A 7614-nucleotide genomic window follows, 5' to 3' on the forward strand; every position below is an offset into this window, starting at 1 on the left:
TCAGAGCTCCCTGGACTGCTCTCTACCAGGGCACAAGGGCAGGGAGGGCTCACCTGATAATCTAGAACCATCTCTCATTTCAACATATTTGACTGAACCCCACACACGGGGCCCTTTTCCCACATGGGGTCACACTTACAGCTCCAGGGGGGCCAGGCTGGAGGAGGGGCCTGGTGGAAGTGGCCATGTTTGAGTTTGCAAACAGAGGGTGGAGGAGCACCCCCCACAAACACTCCAGGCCTCTGCCCTCCCTTTCCTCTTCCTTCTGCCTCAGCTCCTTCTTCTCCACAGCTGGTGCTCAGAACCTACTGGACAGCGGGGTGGCAGCACGTCTGGGTCCCAGGACGGGCTCACAGTCCTGCTGACTCACACTCAGCTCCAGCAAGCTTTCAGACAGGTGGGCTGCCCCCCCAGACAACTCGCCCCACGGTCTGGCGGCTCACCCCTCTTGAAGTGCTCTCACATGACGTGTGGTGCTGAGTGCTTCCCACGTGAGCCTGTACCCCATCAGGACATGGTGTCCTTGGCCCTCTGAAGAAAGGGAACTGGGCTGAGAGGATGCCTGAGCCACAGGCCAGAGGTGGTGACACGGGGGGCTTGCAGCCCCCCAGACTGTGCCCGATGTCTGGGAGGAAAGTGACACAGGGGGCTTGCGGCCCCCCAGACTGTGTCTGCTGTCTGGGAGGAAGGCAGAGCGGGAGGGGGAGATTCCTCAGGCCTGGCCCTCCCCACTATGTGGACGGACAGTGAGACCTGCCGTGGCCAGGTGGTCCCGCACTCCCAGCAGAGCGCTGAGATCACCCTGGGAGGCAAGAGGACCACAAGCAGACGCAGGGGTTGGCTGGTGGTGGGGTTCAGGGTGCATCAGGCCCTCGGCGGCCCCATCTTCTGGGCCGGCATTTCATTACTTAACTTCTCACGTAAGCAGGTCGCTCAGAGGGGTATGGATTTCCGCAACTCAGGAAATAAACATCTTTGCTTGGCAAAGCCGCTCTGGGCAGCGTCTGTGCCGGGCAGCTTAGGAGGAAAATAAGCTTAAGCCAAATACCTCAGTTTCAAGTGACAGGCGGGGAGCACAGTGTGCCGTTTCCAGAACCCAGGGTTTAATCCGGAGGCCCCCCCACCCGTTGCCGTGACATCAACTCCCAGAAAGGATCAGTCACTTCATCCCCGTCAAGATGATCTGCAAATTTCCCCCTCAAACATTTTAAAGCGGAGTTTTGTCCCAAAGTAAGTGTCGTCGTGAGAAATGGAGGGAGTGACAGAACACGGCGCTGTGGGGCCCAGCTCCTGCTGAGATGCCTGCTTCCTGGCTCTGGGGACTGGATCCTCTGGGCGACAATCTCCCCTGCCCCCCAACTCCGGACTGCTGCACTGCTGAGCTGTTAATCCCAGGGCTTAGGAGGGCCTGTCCCAGCTTTGGGTTGATTAAAATTCTACTTTTACAGAACTTTAAAGGCACAGGCGTGGTTGGTGGTGTGTGGCTGTTTCTCTTGTTTTTAGTAAAATGCAGTGATAAGCTGCCCACCCTCGGCGAGGTCCTTGGCAGGCGGAGGCAGGGTTGGGGGGCACACCCCATAGCTCTTTTCTTGAGAGAACAAGGTCACCAACTTCACACATCATGCCAGTCTGCCACATGGGAAACAGTTACCCTAACATATAGGGGCTTAAAGCAATAGCTGTCGCGTGTCCCTGTCTGCTAGGCTCAGGATGGATGTGTCTCCTCCAGGCGGCTCCCCATCACTGGCATTAGATGACGGCTGGGTGACCTCTGAAGGCGGGCTCATGGCTGGGTCTGGCCCTGGGCTCCACAGAGCTCCCACTGTGTCCCCACGTCTCTCTGCGTGGCCTCTCCAATCGGCAGCCTCAGGCCAGCCTTGCCCTCTGCCGCAGGGCTCCAGGGCAGGTGGCCCGAGAGAGCCAGGGAAGAGCTGTACTGCCTGCTCCTGCCTGGCCTCACACGTCACACACTACCTGGTCCACCCCGTCTGGGCCAGGGGAGTGGACACACGTGTCTCCCTCATGGGCAAGCTGCATGTCCAGGAAGGACCTGGGGGAAGAACAACTGTGAGCTATGTGCTCTCCTCACCGCTCCAAGAGGGTGCATGGCGGTCAGCCACCGCGACACACTGGCAAGTTCCTGCCATTCAACCTCAGAAGAACAGGCGCCTTCAAGTAGCATCGACCACGTCAGGCACCAGTGACATCCAGTAACTCCATCCCCACGGGCCCCCAAGAGATGGCTGTCACTGTCCCCACATGACAGGGAGGGATGGCTTCCTGTGCTCCGAATGAGAAATAACAAACATTGTCCATGTATAACTCCTGGCATTTCTTCTGCCGTTTTCAGTTTTCCTCTTGGCACTTTGTGTATTTTTTAAAACTATTTAAAAAAATTTTTATACAACTCTTTAATCTGGTGAGTGGTCTTAAAACTTTTTTTGAATCATCTACCAATCAGTAAAAAGCATCTGAACAAATTCTCCCCAATGTATGTGATCTAGTTAAAAAAATATGTACATGACCAACTGTGCTAAAATATTAAATACACAAGAAAACATATATACTAAAATGAGAAAGGATGAGATAAAATGAGATTAACAATCTTTCAAAGTGTTCATTTATTATTAAAAACACTTTGCACTCGATTTAACATTATTACTAATTTAAGATGAATAATTATGATGCTATTTCAGGAGGCTAGTGTGAACAAAGATGCTCGTCCCTTCTAACACCTCATCCAGGCTCTTTGCAGAAGTGGGCTTCTCTGGATACTCGGCTGCCACAGCTGAAGAGAACAGCTCCTGAAATATGTAAATTCAAATGAACCAGAGCGTCATAGGCTGAACATACAAAATTGCAACAGTTTGTTTCTGTCCATCCATAAGTTATGCAAACGCTTCGGTGAGATTCAGCTGGTGAATTTCCATCTTCCCTGGGACTAATTACTTCCCAGGTGGCTCAGTGGCAAAGAACTTGCCTGCCAGTGCAGGAGACATAAGAGTCCCTAGGTTGGGAAGATGCCCTGGAGGAGGGCATGGCAATCCACTACAGTATTCTCTTGCCTGGAGAATCCCATGGACAGAGGAGCCTGGCGGACTACAGTCCCTAGGGTCACAGGGTCAGACACCACTGAAGCGACTGAGCACGGCACAGTGGGACTAGTCGAAGTTCTTACAAACTAAGAGTTGCATCAGCGTATTTTTAACAAATGGATTCAAAACTCACTGAAAGTTTTTACTTAGAAAATTTTTTAACAAATTAGAAAAAAATGTTTCTGTATTTTAAAACTGAGCAAATATGAGAACATTAAAAGTGACAGATTTAACAGGTTTTAGCTACAAATTCACATGAAGTCAAAAACAGTTCAAACATTGCTTTTCGGAGCACAGCATCTGTTTTTTTTTTTTTTTTTTAAGGGAAGTTATTTTAAACTCTTAAAAACCTTCCTTTCACCTCAAGATTACCAGAGCTCTTCTAGTCTTTTGTTGAAAATGCCCAACAGCTCCCAGCTCCCAGTCCTGATGAGGACACAGATCCCGCAGTCGGTTCTGCATCGCAAGGTGGCCTGCGAGGCTGTGGGAGCTGCCGGGCCAGCAGCACTGTTGAGCCCCACCTGGGCTTGCGGTGTCAGTGTTGTCTGCAGGCTGCCTGAGCATGTGTGTGCACAGGTGTGCGTGTGTGCAGGTGTGTGCATGCAGGTGCATGTGTGTGCCCATAGGTGTACATGTGCACACAGGTGTGTGTGCACTATGCACAGGTGTGAATGCACGTGTATCTGCACAAGCACTTATAAAAGTGAAGCAGCAGCATCTGTGAAGCCACATCACTGGGCACAGGTCCCCTGGAACACGGCCCCTTAGACCCCTCTGGCCTGGTCTGCCTCTCCCTGTAGTACCAGGTGCCCCAGGGCCTGGGAAGGCGTCCATGCGAATCCCGTGCCCCTGCCTTATGGACCACACCCTGGGGTCCCGCACCCTGGGACTTGCTGCCAGACTTCCTACAGAGTGTCCCTGGGGCAGACTCAGTCAGCAGTGTGTCCCCTGGGCTGCGGCAGGCCATGCGGGGGCTGTTTTCAAATGTGGTGGACACAACTTGGCTCAGCGGGCTGGGTTGTCCACCCCAAGGGTGGGACATGCTGTAGGTGGGAGGGGCGGGTGGGAAGGGCTTGAGGCTGTGGGGCCACAAACCCCACTGCACTGGGAGAGGCGAGTGGAGCAGAGTCATGCATTCATCACGATTTGTTGTTGAGTTCAGTGCTCAGTCATGTCTGACTCTTTGCGACCCCATCGGCTGCAGCACACCAGGCTTCCCTGTGCTTCACTACTTCCCTCCTGGAGTTTGCTCAAACTCATGTTCATCGAGTCAGTGATGCCATCCAACCATCTCATCCTCTGTCACCCCCTTTTCCTACTGCCCATCATCTTTCCCAGCATCAGGGTCTTTTTCAGCTCTTCGCATCAGGTGGCCAAAGTATTTATTGGAGCTTCAGCTTTAGCATCAGTCCTTTCAATGAATATTCAGGGTTAATTTCCTTTATGATTGACCGGTTTGATCTCCTTGCAGTCCAAGGGACTCTCAAGTGTCTTCTCCAGCACCACAGCTTGAAAGCATCAATTCTTCAGCACTCAGCTTCATCAGGCTCGTTCCCTACAAATCAAGGAGGTACCCTCCCTCTCCCCGGTGGGCGGATCCCAGGTGGTGCTGCCAGTTGGTGGGAAGCAGCCAGCTGATTGCCTTCCTGGGGTTGAGGTACTGGGGACTTGGCGCCACTCATTGACCCCCGTTTCAGCACAGACCCTGCGCCCTGAGGATGGTGACTGAATCCTGCGGGGTGCAGGCCAGAGCTGGCGCCTCAGCTGAGCCATAGCCAGCCTTCCCCCCATCCTCACTAGGCTGGCTGCTGCTGCCTGGTGGGTGCACGGTGTCACCAGAGAGTTCCAGAGTCACGTGCCAGTGTTCCCACATGTGCTGGAGCAGCGTGTGGCTGGGACTGGGAACGTGCAAGCAGAGGGCCCTCCGCCTCCACCCTCGGGACCTGAGCTGGGCCTGCGCAGAGGTGGGGAAGGAGACGTGCCCGGCTGACCGGGATCAAGGTCCTCCTCAGCAGGAGCAAGAGGGGTGGGGACAGAGCAGCCCGTCCCTCAGTCGGACCACTGAGCATGGCACATGGGGGTGGGGAGGAACCGACCTCGGGCTTGTCCGGATGTCCAGTTGGAGGGGGAAGGGACCTGCCTTTGCACTCCACCTGCCAAGGGAACCCATTCGCTGCTCTGGTTCTGGCCACACGGCCTTGTGTGGGCCCTGGCTCTTCACCTTCAGGATGGTGGGCAGGGCGCCCTTGAGAACTTGTGATGTCTCTTGATCACCTTGTGTTTGTTCGTGGGTTTGCAGATGCCCCTCACCTCCCCACCCCCTTGGCTGGTAATTGGGAGAGGGAATTCACAGACCCCTCTGGGAGCCAGATCAGTTTGTGATCCCTTCACAGCGAGGGCTTCTCCCCCAAATTTAATTTTTGATGGTAATTTTTCAACATTTACATTTCTGAACTTTCACCTTACCATTCTCACCAGAGGTCTTTGACAGAAGGAGTAGAGTCCAGTAAAGTGGAGGGCAGTGCAGCAGAGAAATGAAGACTAACTGGAGCCTAAGAAAATTGGGGGTTCCAAATAAAGAGAGGCTTGGGGGGTGGGGTTGAGCCTATCCCCTCATCCTCTTTCTATGACAGAATATTCAATAAGCAATTCTGTGTTTTCAAATTTGTCTCCACTGATGTTATTCGGGGATTCTCTGGTGGCTCAGATGGTAAAGAACTCGCCTGCAATGCAGGAGACCTGGGTTCGAGCCCTGGGTTGGGAAGATCCCCTAGAGGAGGGCATGGCTACCCACTGCAGTGTTCTTGCCTGGAGAATCCCCTGGATGGAGGAGTCTGGTGGGCTACAGTTCATGGAGTCGCAAAGAGTCGGACACAACGGAGAGATGATTATTTTTATCAACAGAAAAGGCTCACGTGACTTTCAGCAAAAAAGCAGCCGATGAAGAGTTTTTTTAGAGCCTTAGGTGTCTGTAGTGCAGAGCTTGAGAGCCCACCCCACCCAACCCCGGGGACCAGCGACTTCCTCCTGAAGCCCTGCGTGGAGGGAGGGCTGCGGAGACAGAGACAAAGGCCGAGTTGTCTCTCCGGAGCCCAGGCGCCCTCAGGGAGAAGGGCTGGGGCTTTGGCTGACACTTTCCCAGAGCTGAAAGTCTTCCTGAAATAAAGTCCGGATGAGCCATGACGTCACTGCTGCTCGGGGAGGTGTGTGCAGACGGGTGTTTCTTTTCTGAGCAAAAAGAAGGCAACATAGACTTTCTTGTTTACGCAAAATATCAGAAATCTTGCTCAGGAGAAAGACAAAAGCGGGGCTGCTCTGCTTGCAGTGGGGGAGGGGAGGCAGCAGAGGGTCTGGGGCTCGGGGGCAGGGCCAGTCCCTCTCTGCCATCCTCTCTCTCCCTGTCTCTCTGTTTGTGTCTGTCTCTACGTCGGTCTCTGTCTCTGCCTCTGTCTGTCTCTGTCACTCTTTCTGTCTCTCTGTTCCTCCGTCTCTGTCTGTCTCTCTCTGACTCTGTCTCTTTCTCTCTCTGCGTCTCTCTGTCTCCATGTCTCTCTGTATCTCTGTCTCTGTTCTCTCTCTCTGTCTCTTTGTGGGTGCGTGTGTCTTTGTCTCTCTGCTCTCTCTCTGTCTCTGTCTGTCTCTCTCTGCCTCTGTCTCTTTCTCTCTCTGCGTCTCTGTCTCCGTGTCTCTCTGTTTCTCTCTCTCTGTCTCTGTCTCTCTCTGCGTCTCTGTCTCCGTGTCTCTCTGTATCTCTGTCTCTGTCTCTCTCTGTCTCTTTGTGGGTGCGCGTGTCTTTGTCTCTCTGCTCTCTCTCCGTCTCGGTCTGTCTCTCTCTGCCTCTGTCTCTTTCTCTCTCTGCGTCTCTGTCTCCATGTCTCTCTGTATCTCTGTCTCTGTTCTCTCTCTGTCTCTTTGTGGCTGCGTGTCTTTGTCTCTCTGCTCTCTCTCTGTCTCGGTCTGTCTGTCTCTCTGTTTCTCTGTCTCTGTCTTTGTCTCTCCCTGCTGGAAGTGGCTTGTTGGCCCTGGAGCCTGACTGTTCAGAGCTGGGAGGTGCAGTCAAGGGCAGTCATGACTCACGGGCTCTCGTGTGCGGGGCCAAGAGCGGGGAGGTGGCTGAGCCCAGAGTACTGGGGGTGCTGGAGTGCAGGGCGAGCCCCTGCCTCTGTCACAACAGACTGTGGGGCACAGATGTGCTCATTCCAGGCTGACACCTGAGCCGATGGGCTGGAATTTTTCTCACAGGTGCAAAGAAGAGCCCTGTTCACCCCCAGGGTGTGCGTCCTTTGGGGTTCAGAGCCCTGGTTCCACACGTGATCTGAATCCAGCTTCCCAGCAGTGGGGGTACCTTCCATGTCTACCCCGAGGACATTTTGTGGCCTCTGGTCCCTCAGATCCACAGGACTCTCTGCTGGGTGTTGTACAAATCTGAGGGGACAGGGTCTCTTGGGCGCGCAGACACAGGGCAGGCTGTGGTTCAGGTACAGGGAGGTGTAGGGTGCAGGTTAGCTGGCCAGGCGTG

Source organism: Bos indicus, chromosome 1 (genome assembly GCF_029378745.1).
Source record: "Bos indicus isolate NIAB-ARS_2022 breed Sahiwal x Tharparkar chromosome 1, NIAB-ARS_B.indTharparkar_mat_pri_1.0, whole genome shotgun sequence".
In the NCBI taxonomy this organism is placed as follows: domain Eukaryota; kingdom Metazoa; phylum Chordata; class Mammalia; order Artiodactyla; family Bovidae; genus Bos; species Bos indicus.